This window comes from Vulpes vulpes, chromosome 12 (assembly GCF_048418805.1).
Source record: "Vulpes vulpes isolate BD-2025 chromosome 12, VulVul3, whole genome shotgun sequence".
In the NCBI taxonomy this organism is placed as follows: domain Eukaryota; kingdom Metazoa; phylum Chordata; class Mammalia; order Carnivora; family Canidae; genus Vulpes; species Vulpes vulpes.
In genome coordinates, this window is record NC_132791.1 from 48,002 (window position 1) to 62,801 (window position 14,800).

Genomic DNA, 14,800 nt, shown 5'->3' on the forward strand with positions numbered 1-14,800 from the left:
AAGGGTGCACATGGGGCCGGCTGGGCCCGTGTACACAGTCCTGTATGAATCCATGCGTGTCCCCCGAGTGCCCTCACCGGTCAGGGCTGTGCTGGTCCCTGGAGCCGCCCGGGCAGAATGGGGCCAGGAGCACTCTTCCCAGGTGGGGCAGTGGAAAGAACAATACATAACCTCTGACACCCTCCACAACCCTTGACTGGGGTTGGGTTGGATTTGAAACAGTAAGTGACCAGGTAAACACTTCATTCTTCTATTAGAGCCTCTATTAGAGGACCAAAGGGCAGAAAACCAATGCTTCAGCTCAAGTCTGGACTCACATGTGACCTTGGGCAAGTCATGTCCACCCTGGGGGCCCGGGCAGATGGAGGAGAGGAAGAGAGCCAGTTATGTTCAAACTTAACTCTGACCCTGACCCCAAACCCCTAACCCCAGACTTTGACCCTAAGCCCAAACCTGAATCTATACCTTATTTCCTAACTACATACCAGAACCATCTGACCTGCATGATCCTACTACGCCATAAGCTGAGCATGCAGCCCTTTGTAATAAGCTGTAATTGTGACAAGCTGCCTTACTTTCTCTGGTGTGGGAGATACCTAGTTCTTGGGTATTGGCCTTTTTGCCCCCTTCTTTTTTTTTTAAGATTTTATGTTTACTTGAAACAGGGAGCACAAGTGGACAGAGTGGGAGGCAGAGGGAGAGGGAGAAGCAGGCTTTCCACTGAGCACACAGCCCCATGCAGGGCTCAGTCCCAGGACCCTGCGTTCATGACCTGAGCCGAAGGCAGATGCTTCACCGAGTCACCCAGGTGCCCCTGCCCCATTCTTCTTTCAATCTTCAATTCAAACCTCAAGTCGTCTATATGTTCAACAGTTCTCAGGACAATAATATTTCTGGTGTTTTGAGATCTTGTATATTTCTTAGTGTTTCTTCTTCATCTTAAATGTAGGTAAAAAATTATTGCAAATTTGAACACATTTCTGAATTTATATGAGAATATTAATAATTCTACTTTTAAAATTAAATATGACATATTTCTGACACACAAAGTATAGAGCACAATTTAATAAGCACACACATTTCATCACTTTGCTTAGAGCTAAGGTTACCTTACACAAAAAAGTAACCACTACCCCTTTATAGGTTTATTGATTTCTATAATTGTATGATGTTTCCGATACTATAAAACATTCTACATTACATACCTGTTGCTATTTTATAAAGTTTAAAACTTATATACATGGTATCATAATCTAAACCTTACATTTAATCTTTAAAATGTTTTTTAAACATTTTAAACAATAATTTGTAAACATTTGAAAACAATAATTTAATTACAGTTCTTTGGATTGTTAACTCAGTTCAATGGGGACGATAAATGTAACTCATGTCATCGATAAGCATGTTAATCTATATTCATACAAATGACTCCTGTGGTGCAGAAGAATGCTAAAGAGTGTTCCTATGATCAATGAATTTTCTTTAAGAAGAGAAAAATCTTTTGGGGGGTTTCATGAAATTTATTCTGGAAATTCTATTTTCATTTTTAATTAGAAAGAAAAAACAGATAGTTGAGTAACATGATGAAAAAAAGTTATTAAATTTCTCCAGCTGCTGCTTTTTCTTACTTGTATAAACTAAATAAACAGTAAGAAAGGTGTTGGCCCAGTAAAAGAAAACAAAGCAGCTCACCAGTATGAGAATAACGTGAGTAGCCTTGTTTTCAGGAGAGCGTGAAGACTGGATGGTACTGCAAACATTCTGAGCTGCTCTGTGATGTCTGTAAAGGATATTCACCATGTAGATGCTACTACATGTCATCAGAGAGAGAAAGGACAAATCTCGAAGGAATACCGTACTTAGAAATATTGATGATATCTGGCCATCATGTGCACTGCTTTTACAATAAGCAATCTGATACCCAAGTCTATCATCGGTGATATTCCTGTTGGCCACAGTTCGTAAAAGGACCACAGAATAGATGGCCATGTTGATCATCCAGAAGAAAAGTAAGGAGGGTTGAATGAATGCAGGGATTCTGTATTTGAGCCAGGCCCATTTATGACTACTTGGAGTAATAGTCACTGCCTGAAATGTACTCTGGAGGGCGGTTGTGCACAGAGAAATGCTCCGGGTAACTCTCTGAATATAGAGCACTGTTTTACATTCAGTATCGCCATCTCCACTCTAATTCCAAAAGATGTAATTATATTTGGAATCCCTCTGAATATGAGCGTCGGAGCATTAGCCAAAGTTAAGTGGGCAAGAATCGTATCTACAGGCTTCTTCTTATGAGGAAAAATTAAACGTGTACATATATAATGTACAAATAACAATAACAAAGAATTCCCCATGAAACCAATACAAGTTTGAAAGATAAAGAAAATCCCCCAAATTATGTCACTGGAAATCATTGTCTTTCAGTCTCTCTTAGATCTTCAAACCAAGTCCAGTACATCCTATAGACAAATAATTTGATTATGAATATAAATAGTAAAGGTAACTGAGACTGAGGGCTAAGCTATCAAGTTTCAGGGAGTCTTCCTGCAGAATTGGCAACTACGTAGCTATACGAGGGATCATCGAGGTTCTTAAAGAACAGAACTGTCAAGGAACAGAATTCAATGTTTATGAAGACAGAGAGTATCATATGTTCTGTGCCAATTAATAAAAGTAAAAGCTCATGCTTTCTCTCTCTAAAATAAATTAAAATTTTTTAAAAAGAAATGTTGTTCAATTTATTTATTAAGTTTTTATTTAAATTCCAGTTAGTTAATATAGAGTGTAGTATTAGTTTCAGGTATACAACACAGTAACCCAACACTTCCATACATCATCCAGTGCACATCATGACAAGTGCACTCCCATTCTGTATTTCACCCATCCTCCTCACCCACCTCTCTTCTGGTAACCATCACTTTGTTCTCTATAGTTAAGAGTTTGTTTCTTGATTTACCTACCTCTCTCCCTTTTTTCCCTTTAGCTTGTTTGTTTTGTTTCTTAAATTCCACATATGAGTGAAATTGTATGGTATTTGTCTTTCTCTGACTTATCTCACTTAACATAATACTCTCTAGCTCCATCCAGGGCATTGCAACTGGCAAGATTTCATTCTTTTTCTATAACTGAGAAATACATAAATATGAATATGAATGTGAATATATATGCCACTTCTTTATCCATTCATGAGTCAATGAACATTTGGGCTGTTATAAACAATGCTGCTGGAAGCATCAGGGTGCATTGTGTCCCTTTGAATCAGTATTTTTGTATCCTTTGGGCAAATATCTAGTAGTGCAATTGCTTGATCGTAGGGCAGTTTCATTTTTAACTTTTTGAGGGAACACAACTGGCTCCACAGGTTTGTATTCTCACCAAAATACAAGAGGTTCCCCTTATCTTCACATCCTCACCTATTGTTTCTTGTGTTCTTGATTTTAGACATTCAGACAGATGTGAGATAATGTCTCGTAGTTTTGATATGAATTTCCCTGATGATCAGTGACATTGAGCATCTTTTCATGTGTCATGTTGATGAATTCATTTATCAGTTCTAACTCTGAGCATTTTCTGAATTTTATCTTTGGCCTATTGGTTGTTTTATAATATATGGTTTATTTTGCTTAAAATTTGAAAGTTATCACTGTAAATGTTCATATTTAAAAGGAAGATAGAACATAACACAATAATATTGTTTTATATATAAAGAAACTAGAAAAAGAGGAGCAAATTTACCCTAGGTAGCAGAAGGAAAATGATAATAAAGATTAGGACAGAGAAACAAAACAGAGAGTAAGAATACAATAAATTCTGTAAAACAAAATGTTTGTTCCTTTCAAAGATTGACAAAATTGACTAATCTTAGATGGATTAAGAATAAAAGAAAGAAGATTCAAAGCACTAAAATCAGAAAAGTGGACACATGACTAACAATATTACAGAAAAAAAATATTATGAACAGTTTTATATCAACAAACTAGATAACTTAGATGAAATTGACAAATTCCTAAAAACATAAAATTTACCAAACCTACTGAAGAAAATATAGAAAATATGGATCCCTGGGTGGCTCAGCAGTTTGGCGCCTGCCTTTGGCCCAGGGTGCCATCCTGGAGTCCCAGGATCGAGTCCCACGTCAGGCTTCCAGCATGGAGCCTGCCTCTCCCTCTGCCTGTGTCTCTGCCTCTCTCTCTCCCTATGTCTATCATAAATAAATAAAATCTTTAAAAAAAGAAAACATAGAAAATAAATCTAAACAGCCCTAAACAAATAAAGAGCTTAAATTAGTAGTCAAGAACCTTTCCCTTCAAAAGAGCTCAGGATCACGTGGCTTAACTAGTGAATTTCCAATAAAAAATTTATCCTAATGCCTCTCAAATTCTTCCAAAGAATAGGAGGGAACAGTGCCTAACATATTCCATGAAGTCAGCATTATACTGATATCATAGCCAGACAAAGGCATCACAAGGAAAATAAAAAGGGGGGAACAAAATCCCTTATGAACATAAATGCATAATTCCCCAACAAAATACTAGAAAACTAAATCCAGTATCATATTAAAAGGAGGATATACTATGATCAAGTGAAATTTATCCTAGGAATGCAACGGTGGTTCAACATATAAAATCAAATACTGTAATACAGCACATTAATGGAATAAGAGGAAAATACATACCATCATTTCAGTGCATTTGGGAGGAAAAAAACAGCATCCTTTCATGATAAAAAAAAATACTCAATATTCTAGGAATAGAGGGTAACTTCCTCAACATGAGAAAGGGCATATATGAAAACCCCAAAAGTAGCACCATACTAAATGGTGCCTGAAAGACTGAAAGCTCCCCTCCTAAGGTCAAGCACAAGACAAAGATGCCTGCTTTCACTGCTTCCCTTCGGTATTATCCTGGAATTTTCAATCATAGCAATTAGTTAAAAAAAAAAATCCTCAAAATGGGCAGGAAAAAGTAAAATTATCATATGGTTTCACTCATATGCCGAATATAAGAAATAGTGCAAGGGACTGTATGGGAAGAAGGGGAAACTGAATGGGGAAAAGTTAGAGAGGAAGACAAACCATGAGAGACTCATGTCTGGGAAACAAACCGAGGGTTGCTGGAGGTGGGTGGTGAAGGGGTAACTGGGTGATGGGCATTAAGGATACCCGTGATGGAATGAGCACTGGGTGTTATACACAACTGATGAATTATTGAAAACTCCATCTGAAACTAATGATGTACTATATGTCAGGAAACTGAATTTAAATTAAAAAAATAAATTAGTAAAAAAAAATCAAATAAATAAGTCAATAAAATTAACTATATTCACAACATAAACTATGACTACCTCAATACTTGTATCAAAATTCCTTGATAAAATTCAAAGTGCATTCAAAATTAAAACAAATGGTAGGAAACCAAGAACAAAATGGTACATGCTTAACTTAGGAAAATAATTATTATCTGGGCCTGTGATCATCCTGCAAAATGACTAAATACTGCAACCTCTCTTTGAACGGGAAAATACCCGTTCACCATTTGACTCACCATTTTTTGTACCAGAGGAGATGATCTACAAGCTAAGGCAAGAAAATGACTAGCACATATTTTGGAAAGGAAAGAAACCCCACAATTTTCTCATTAGACGGTATCATTTTCTAAGTATAAACTGCAAAGAATCTAGAGTTTAAAAATTACAAATAAGAACTTTACAAGGTAAATGGATAAAAATATCACTATACTATAACCATTTGCATTTATATACCAGAAACAAACTCCTTCTATAAAATAAAGTTTAAGGTTGAGATACTACCTAAACAGTATAAAAATATCAAGTAAGTATAAATAAAAACAAAAGACATGTGAAAGCAGTAAGAGAAAAAGCATATAATTTTTCATGTTCAAAGCCTCAAAGATATAATATGCAAATAATGTCCATGTTTCCACAATGATGCATAAGTATTATAGAATCAAGGTCTGATTCTCAAGATGATTTTTTCACCTGTACAAATGTCTATGATACTCACAATGTCAAAAATAATCAAAGCAATTTTAAAGGAAGAAAAGAATGTAAAGAATTTTTCCATGAAGTATCAAGGTAAATCAGTATGAAGCTACATCATTAAGATATGATGGGTTTGGTGCCAGGAGCACCTTATGAAACAAATTAGAGTTCCCAGCAGTCAATCAACACAGTTTTTTAGTCCCGATACATGTGATCAAGTAAAGAAGTATGGTTTACAACCGTAGTGTAGGTTCTTTTCTAAGTATGACCTGAGATATTTCTGATATCATGTCACATAAAATATCATTTTCATATGCACTGAACACCTAATTGTAGAAACAAATCTATTAAATATTTTATAGAATAATTATCTTCAAGAGATTAGACCCAATATATTTTTCTTGAATTTTTTAAAAGCCCAAGTGTAAATAAAAATATTAAAAGATTTTTATGTCTCTAAAATTAAGACATAAAGTGAGTGTGCTAACAAGCCCTAGGGAGGAGGAGTTCTTTGCCACAAACATAACTGCAAATTCTGGTATGCAGAATGTATTTGGGTATGTGCATTGTACTCAGGCTAGAAGAAGGAATATTGACTATAAGAGAAACAAAGGAAAAGGGGAAGAAATGCAAAAGGACAACAAATGTACTTCTGGAAATAGGGTATGGTAGTGAAGATTTTGGAGACAGCAGAAATACCGTGATTATTAACAGAAAGGGAGAATGACAGGGTTGCAGAAGCAGATAAATGGAATAATGAGAAAAATTACATAAAATACTAACCTGGGGGAAAACGATTAGGTACATAATTAAAAGAAATAAAAGACTGTAGAGTATCTTTAAAAATGGCTTAAAAACAAGTGCATACAGGGCACCTGGGTGGTGCAGTTGGTTAAGTGTCCAACTCTTGGTTTTGGCTCAGATCATAAACTCATCGGTCCTGAGTTGGAGCCGGGTCCTGCTCCACACTCAAAGCAGAGTCTACTTAAGACTCTCTTTCCTTCTCCCCCTGCCCCTCTCACACCCCACACTTGCTCACACTCTCTCTCTCTCTCAAATAAATAAATAAATCTTTAAAAACAACAAAACAACAACAAAAAGTGCATAAAAGCTGAAGAGAAAGTGCAATCAATAAAGAAAGCAAGAAATGGGAATAGAAGGAGTAGTAAGTTGGATGAGCTCCAAAGTGTGAAGGACCAGGAAGGAATAAGGAGGAAAGGCAAAGACTAGGCTACGCAATCAGTACATGGTATCTGTCAATCTATCATCAAGTATACGTAAGACAATGTGCACTAATAATGTTATCTCAATTAAACGTAGAGATTTTTTTTTAATACATGCAATTAAAGAAGAAAGATGGAGATAGCTAGGAAAGCCAAAGGAGAAATTTAAGAATTTAATGAATGGGGAATTAACTAATATAACAGCAAAAGAAGATAATAGAACAATTTTTAAAAAGTGATATAGTAGGGGCACCTGGGTGGCTCAGCGTTTGAGCATCTGCCTTCAGCTCAGGTCGTGATCCCCAAGTCCCTGGATTGAGTCCTGCATCGGGGACCCTGCTCCATGGGGAGCCTGCCTGTCCCTCTGCCTCCCTCTCTCTCTCTTTCTCTCATGAGTAAATAGATAAAATCTTTTTTATAAAGTGGTATAGCAAAACCAAAATGCTTATCATACCATAAAAAATTAATACAAAGAAGAAATCTGAAATAAAGGGGAAATTTTAAGAGATAGAAGATCAAGTTTAGATTTGAAAAGAAGAGAATAAAATGAGCAGCAGAGTTCAGGAAAGGACTTAGTATCTCCTTTGCAGCCCTGAGACCCCAGTCACAGCAGCATCCTTACCAAAGCCCGTCTCTGTGGCTCCAGGGCAGGAGGACAACGCTCATGGGCCGTGCTGAAGAGCAATGGCAGGATGTCAGGGTTATGGAGAAGGGGCCATGTGACTTCATCTCCCCCCTGGGCACTAACTGCTTTGTTATCCAAAATGGAATTGGCCTTGTGTACAGTGACTCAGCCCGGCATGTACAACATGTACACAGGAGCCTGAGCGGGACTCGGTGGTGCCGGGTGTCTCCTGTTAGGGTCATTAAGACCGTCAGTCACAAGTGCACAATTACCTTCTGATGTAACAGACGGCTCCCAGGTTGGCCTAGTTGTAAATTATTCCTCAGGGTTCCAGAGTAATGATGGGATGCTAATCAGACGTTCAGTTCTCTCAGCGGACCAAACTATGCAGACACTGGCCACAGTGCAGCATCCCTGAGGCTGGGGTGGTGACTATTCAGAGTTGAATTTCAGGTTTCTGAAATTTCCATATAAAACAAGCATATTGCTTTGTCTTGTTCAATGACCAAATCAATCCAGTTTTTATTTTAATTCTCAATACAGGGTCAGTGATATAATGTACACAACTTTAAATACAGGAAAAAATCTCTTTTATTTAAATGTTTCTTTTTGAAATAATTATAGATTCACAGGAGGTTATCAGGGCAGAAAAGTCATATTAACCCTTCACCAAGTTTCCCCTAATGATTATTATATCTTTCACAACAGGGTACGATATAGAATTATTTGATGACGATGCAATATATATGTACAGTATTTGGCTCATGTGTAGGTTCATGTAACCGCTACCTCCCTCAAGATACAAAACTATTCCACCCAGAGATGCCTGAGTGGCTCAGCGGTTGAGCGTCTGCCTTCAGCTCAGCGTGTGACCCCGGGGTTCTGGGATCGAGCCCCACATCGGGCTCCCCGCAGGAGCCTGCTTCTCCCCCTGCCTGTGTCTCTGCCTCTCTCTCTGTGCCTCTCATGAATAAATAAAAATAATAAAAATCTTTACAAAAAAACCTATTCCATCTACATAAATGTTCCCTCTTGCTACTTCTTCATATTCACATTCACCCCATCACCACATATCTGTTTTCCATCACTTATTTTTGCTATTTCTAGATTGCTATATAAATATCATGTAATTATACAGCATATAATCTTCTGGGATTTGGTTTTTATCACTGAGCTTTAGTCTCTGGATCCATCCACGTTGTGCAGGCATCAGTAGCTAAATTCTTTTCACTGTGGAGTAAAATTCCTGATATCAGTGGCCCACAGTTCATTTAATGTTTGCCTACTGACAAACTCTATAGTTGTTTTGCAGTATGGCTACCACAAACAGACAACAGTTTTGCATTACTCTGAACTGTATACGAATCTTTGTGTAAACATAAGTTTTCATTTCTCTGAAACAAATGCCCAGAAGCACAACTGATGTACTGTGTGATACAGGTATATTCAATGTTTAAAGTAACTGCAAAACTGCTTTCCAGAGTGGCTGGGACATTTACTACCCTACCACAGTGTAGGAGCAATCCAGTTGCTGTACATCCTCCCCAATATTTAGTATGTGATTATCTTCTTAAAAATTGTGGTCCAGGGGATCCCTGGGTGGCGCAGCGGTTTGGCGCCTGCCTTTGGCCCAGGGCGCGATCCTGGAGACCTGGGATCGAATCCCACATCGGGCTCCCAGTGCTTGGAGCCTGCTTCTCTCTCTGCCTCTCTGCCTCTCTCTCTCTCTCTCTCTCTCTGTGACTATCATAAAAAATAAATAAATAAATAAATAAATAATTAAAAAAAAAAAAAAATTGTGGTCCAGGGATCCCTGGGTGGCGCAGCGGTTTGGCGCCTGCCTTTGGCCCAGGGCGCGATCCTGGAGACCCGGGATCGAGTCCCACATCGGGCTCCCGGTGCATGGAGCCTGCTTCTCCCTCTGCCTGTGTCTCTGCCTCTCTCTCTATCTCTCTGTGACTATCATAAATAAATAAAAATTAAAAAAAAATTTAAAAATTGTGGTCCACTACAAATAATGTAAAATCTACCATCTTCACTGTTTATAAGCATATAGCTCAGAGGTATTAAGTATATTCATGTTGTTGCGCAATGGATCTCCAGAACTTTTCCATCTTTCAAATCTGAAATTCTATGCCCATTAACCAATGCCCTCCTTCTCCCCTTAATCCCAACATCTGGTAACCACCATTCTTTCTATTGCTATGAATTTGGCTACTTAAGATACCTCATTAACTGGAATCATATAGTATTTGCCATATTGTGACTGGTTCATAATACTAGGCTTAATGTCCATTCTGTAGTGTGTGACAGGATTGCCTTTTAAGGTTGAATGACATGCCAGTAGATGTATATACCACACTCTGTATATTCTTCCATCCATTCATGGATTTCTTGTGTTTACCTTTTTTAAAAAAGATTTTATTTGTTTATTCATGAAAGACATAGAGAGAGAGGCAGAGCCACAGGCAGAGGGAGAAGCAGGCTCCATGCCAGGAGCCCGACGCGGGACTCGATCCTGGGACTCCAGGATCGCGCCCTGGGCCAAAGGCAGGCGCCAAACCGCTGAGCCACCCAGGGATCCCCTTGTGTTCACCTTTTGTGAATAATGCTGCTATGAACAGGGGTGTGGAAATATCTCAAGACCTGCTTTCAATTCTTTTGGATTATACCCAGAAATGAAATTGATAAATTACACGGTAGTCCTACTTTTGCTTTTTTTGAGGAACTGCCACACGGTTTCCCATAGTGGTTTTCCAGAGCTTCTCATTTTTCCACATCCTTGTCAACACTTGTTGTTTTCTGATCTTTTGATAGTACTCTTCCTAATGGGTGTGGAGTGATATTTAACTGTGGTTTTGATTTGCATTTCTCTAATGATTAGTGATGTTGAGCATCTTTTTGTAAACTTGTTGGTCATTTGTATATCTTCTTTGGAGAAAGGTCTGTTCATATTGTTGGATCATTTTTAAACCAACTTACTTGATTTTTTTCTGTTGAGTTGTAAGAGTTGTCTACATACTCTTATATTATTAATCCCTTATCACTTTAATGATTTACAAATCTTTTCTCCCATTCTATAGACTTTTTTCACTCTGTCCATTGTGCCCTTTGATGCATGAGTGTTTTAAAGTTTGATGTAGTCCCATTTGTCTTTGCTATTATTGCCTATGCTTTTGGTGTCATGTCCCAGAAATCACTGCCAAATCCAATGTTATGAAGCTTTCCCCTGTGTTTCCTGCTAGGAGTTTTGGAGTTTGGGATCTTATATTTAGGTCTTTAATCCAGTTTGAGGTAACTTGCGTATGCCATTATCTTATATTTTAGCTATTTTGATAGCTGTGTAGTGATACCTTATCATGGTCTCAATACTTTACTAAAGGGTAGTGACGTTAAACATCTTTTCATGTGCTTATCTGTCATTTGTATATCTTATTCAGTGAAATTTCTCTTTGTGTCTTTCTTTTTGGGTGTCCATTTTATAATTAGATTGTTTGGTTTTTAAACACTGAGTTCTCAGGCTTCTTCACATAATCTAAATAGGACTCCTTTGTCAAATAATATAGCATGTAAATATTCTCTCTCAGGATGTAGCTTGTCTTTTTATCTTTTTAACAGAATCTTTCAGAGAACAAATGATTTTAATTTTTATGAAGTCCAATTTTTCCTATTACAGATCATGCTTTTGGTGCCCTGGGATTTTTCGTTTGTTTTGTTTTTAAAGATTTATTTATTTGAAGAGATGGGGGGGGGGTTGCAAAGGGAGAGAGAGAATCCTCAAGCAGACTCCCAGGTCAGCACAGAGCCTCACACAGGGCTCAATCCCAGGACCCTGAGATCATGACCTGGGCCAAAGTCCAAGGCTTCGCTAACTGAGCCGCCCAGCTGCCCCATTTTTTGTCATGTTTAAGAACTCTTTACCAAGACCCAGGGCACAAGGAATTCCTATTTTATCTTCTAAGAGTTTTATAGTTTTACAGTATACATATGCTTGATATCCATTTTGAGCTTTTTAATAATGTGTGGGGCTTAGGTGGAGTTCTTAGACAGATGGATTACACAAATCTTCATTTCTGAAGTGTGGGGATCATTAATACTCCTGCCTGAATTAGATCAGTGTAGTTTTCCATCAGCTTTAATCACAGAAACTGGTAGTAGTAAAAGTTATCCTAAAGGCTCGCTTGTATTTCAGACACCCTTGGCCTTACTTCCACTGTGTAGTAGCAGCCCAATTTCCCCTTGCTAATTGAGATCAATGATCCCACCCAGTACAGTAGCTCACAAAAATATCTTCATGTTTATTGAACACTCAAAGGTCTATCCACATTTCTCCTCCCCACACCTCTTTGTCACCAATTTTCTAATCATATTCCTTCCAAATTGCTAACCATCCAGCTAAACCGTTGGCCACAGCCCAAAACCTTGTATATACCCATACTTCTGACTACTTCTTCCAAAGCAAAATGAACAATTAGCTGCACCTGATTGTTCCCACTCAGAAGATCTCCTTTCACCACTGTCCTTCATGGATGTCCCAGAAAGGGACTGTGGTGCCACATTTGTCCACTTTTGAATGGTGCGTGCATATTATCTGTAAACCAGGCTTGAGCTTTCACTTTCCTAGTCAACTAATAGTGCAGACATCCTTAGGAGGCCTAAGGATGCATAGATGCAGGCTAGGAGAGAGAAGGTAATGTAGCAGGAGTGAGGTCCGTGGGCTTTTGGGTTATGTCTTCGTGTAATTTCCTTGTGCCTTCAGGGCATGTACAAGCCTAATCTTGTATGGACCGCTTCCATTCAACAATGGAATACTGCTGTGCATGCCCGACCCTATGGCTTTATTGGTCAGACGATGTCTAGCTTAATACTGGAAGCTCAGGCTGCATAGTAACTTGGTGGCCCATGGTAGCATCCAGTCTCTACCAAGGCCCAGTAGCAAGCCAAAAGCTGTTCCCCAAAGAGAGATGATAGGGTTTTTGGAGGATAATAGGACTTTCCTCACAAATACTAGGTGTCCACATTGTAACTCACATCCAGAAGGCCTCTACCTACCACTGCTGCTTTGAGAACTACTGGATCTGCTGCATCATACAGCCCAAGTAGCAGAGCAGCTTGCATGACAGCCTGGACCTATTGCAGAGCCTTCTCTCATTTTGAGTCCCACCCAAAACTAGCAGCTTTTCAAGGTCACTCAGTAAATGGACCTAAATGAGGAATATGTTGCCTCCAAAATCCAAGGAGGCCCACTAGGCATTCTGCCTCTTTTTTGCCCTTTAGAAGGAATATCTTGACATGCCTGGTGCCAAGGGACCTCTAGAAATTTCACTGAGGAGAAAGGCCTTTGAATTTATCATATTTAGTTCTCACCCTCTGACATGCCAATGTGTTGCCAATAACTCTGGAGTATTTGCTACTTCTTACTCACTAGGTCAATCAATATAATGCCATCAGGACCCATGTGGTGTCCTGTGGAAGGGAAAGGCAATCAAGATCCCTGTGGACCAAATTATGATATATAGTTAGAGAGTAGATATACCTCTGAGGTAGGACAGGGAACGTGTACTTCTGGTCTCGCCAGCTAAAGGAAAAATATTCTGTTGGTCTTTACTAATAGATGTCAAGGTGTGGTAAAGGCATTTTCCAGATCAAAAGCTGCATACCCAGGTATGGGGGATGTGTTAATTTGCTCAGCAATAAAACCACATCTGGAACAACACTTACAATTGGAGATACCATCTAGTTAAGCTTACTAGAATTTACCATCATTTTACAAGATCCTTCTGTTTTCTGCACAGGCCAGATATGTGAATTGAATAACCTATGAGAGATTCACCACTCACCCCCCAATTTTCCAAGTCCTTTCAAGTCCTTCATGGTGGCATTAATCTCTTCCAGAATGTGGAATTTCTGTTGGTTTACTATTTTCCTAAGTAGAAAGAGTTCTAGTGAATTCTACCCCTCTTCCTTCCTACCGGTATAGCGCTATTCCAGCAGCCAGGGAAGCAACGCAGTTCGGCCAGTTACTGAGTATGTGAATTCAATAAATGTAATTCCGTTACACAAGATCGCTCTGGAAACATACCAGATGTGCTCGGAGATGCCCTGGCACCAAACTGCCTTGCTCACCTGGTCTCCCTAAGCCCCCGTGCTGACTTGTGGACCACAGTGACATTTTAGGTCTCCTGAAATTAGTGTCAGTTTAGAACCAGTGTCCAGTAATCTCCAAATTGGAAATGTTGGAAAACAAAGAACAGATGGAACACATTTTTTTTGGAAAGAGAGTACAAGCAGGGTGGGAGGGGCAGAAGGAGATCAAGAGAGAGAATCCTGGGGATCCCTGGGTGGCTCAGCGGTTTGGCGCCTGCCTTTGGCCCAGGGCGCAATCCTGGAGTCCTGGGATCGAGTCCCACGTCAGGCTCCCAGCATGGAGCCTGCTTCTCCCTCCTCCTGTGTCTCTGCCTCTCTCTCTCTCTCTCTCTCTCTCTCTCTCTCTCCATTTCTATCACAAATAAATAAATAAATGAATCTTAATTTGCATTTCCCTGATGGCAAGTGATGCAGAGCATTTTCTCATGTGCATGTTGGCCATGTCTATGTCTTCCTCTGTGAGATTTCTCTTCATGTCTTTTGCCCATTTCATGACTGGATTGTTTGTTTCTTTGGTATTGAGTTTAATAAGTTCTTTATAGATCTTGGAAACTAGCCCTTTATCTGATACGTCATTTGCAAATATCTTCTCCCATCTGTAGGTTGTCTTTTAGTTTTGTTGACTGTTTCACCTCACACCAGTGAGAATGGGGAAAATTAACAAGGCAGGAAACCACAAATGCTGGAGAGGATGCGGAGAAAAGGGAACCCTCCTGCACTGTTGGTGGGAATGTGAAATGGTGCAGCCACTCTGGAAAACTGTGTGGAGGTTCCTCAAAGGGTTAAAATTAGATCTGCCCTACGA

At 39.1% G+C, this 14,800-nt stretch overlaps 1 pseudogene; it reads right to left on the reverse strand.

Moving 5' to 3' along the window:
• Window positions 1-1,482: 1,482 nt before the first annotated feature.
• LOC140594817 (vomeronasal type-1 receptor 1-like) lies at window positions 1,483-2,447 on the reverse strand (annotated as a pseudogene).
• Between the last annotated feature and the right edge of the window lie 12,353 nt (window positions 2,448-14,800).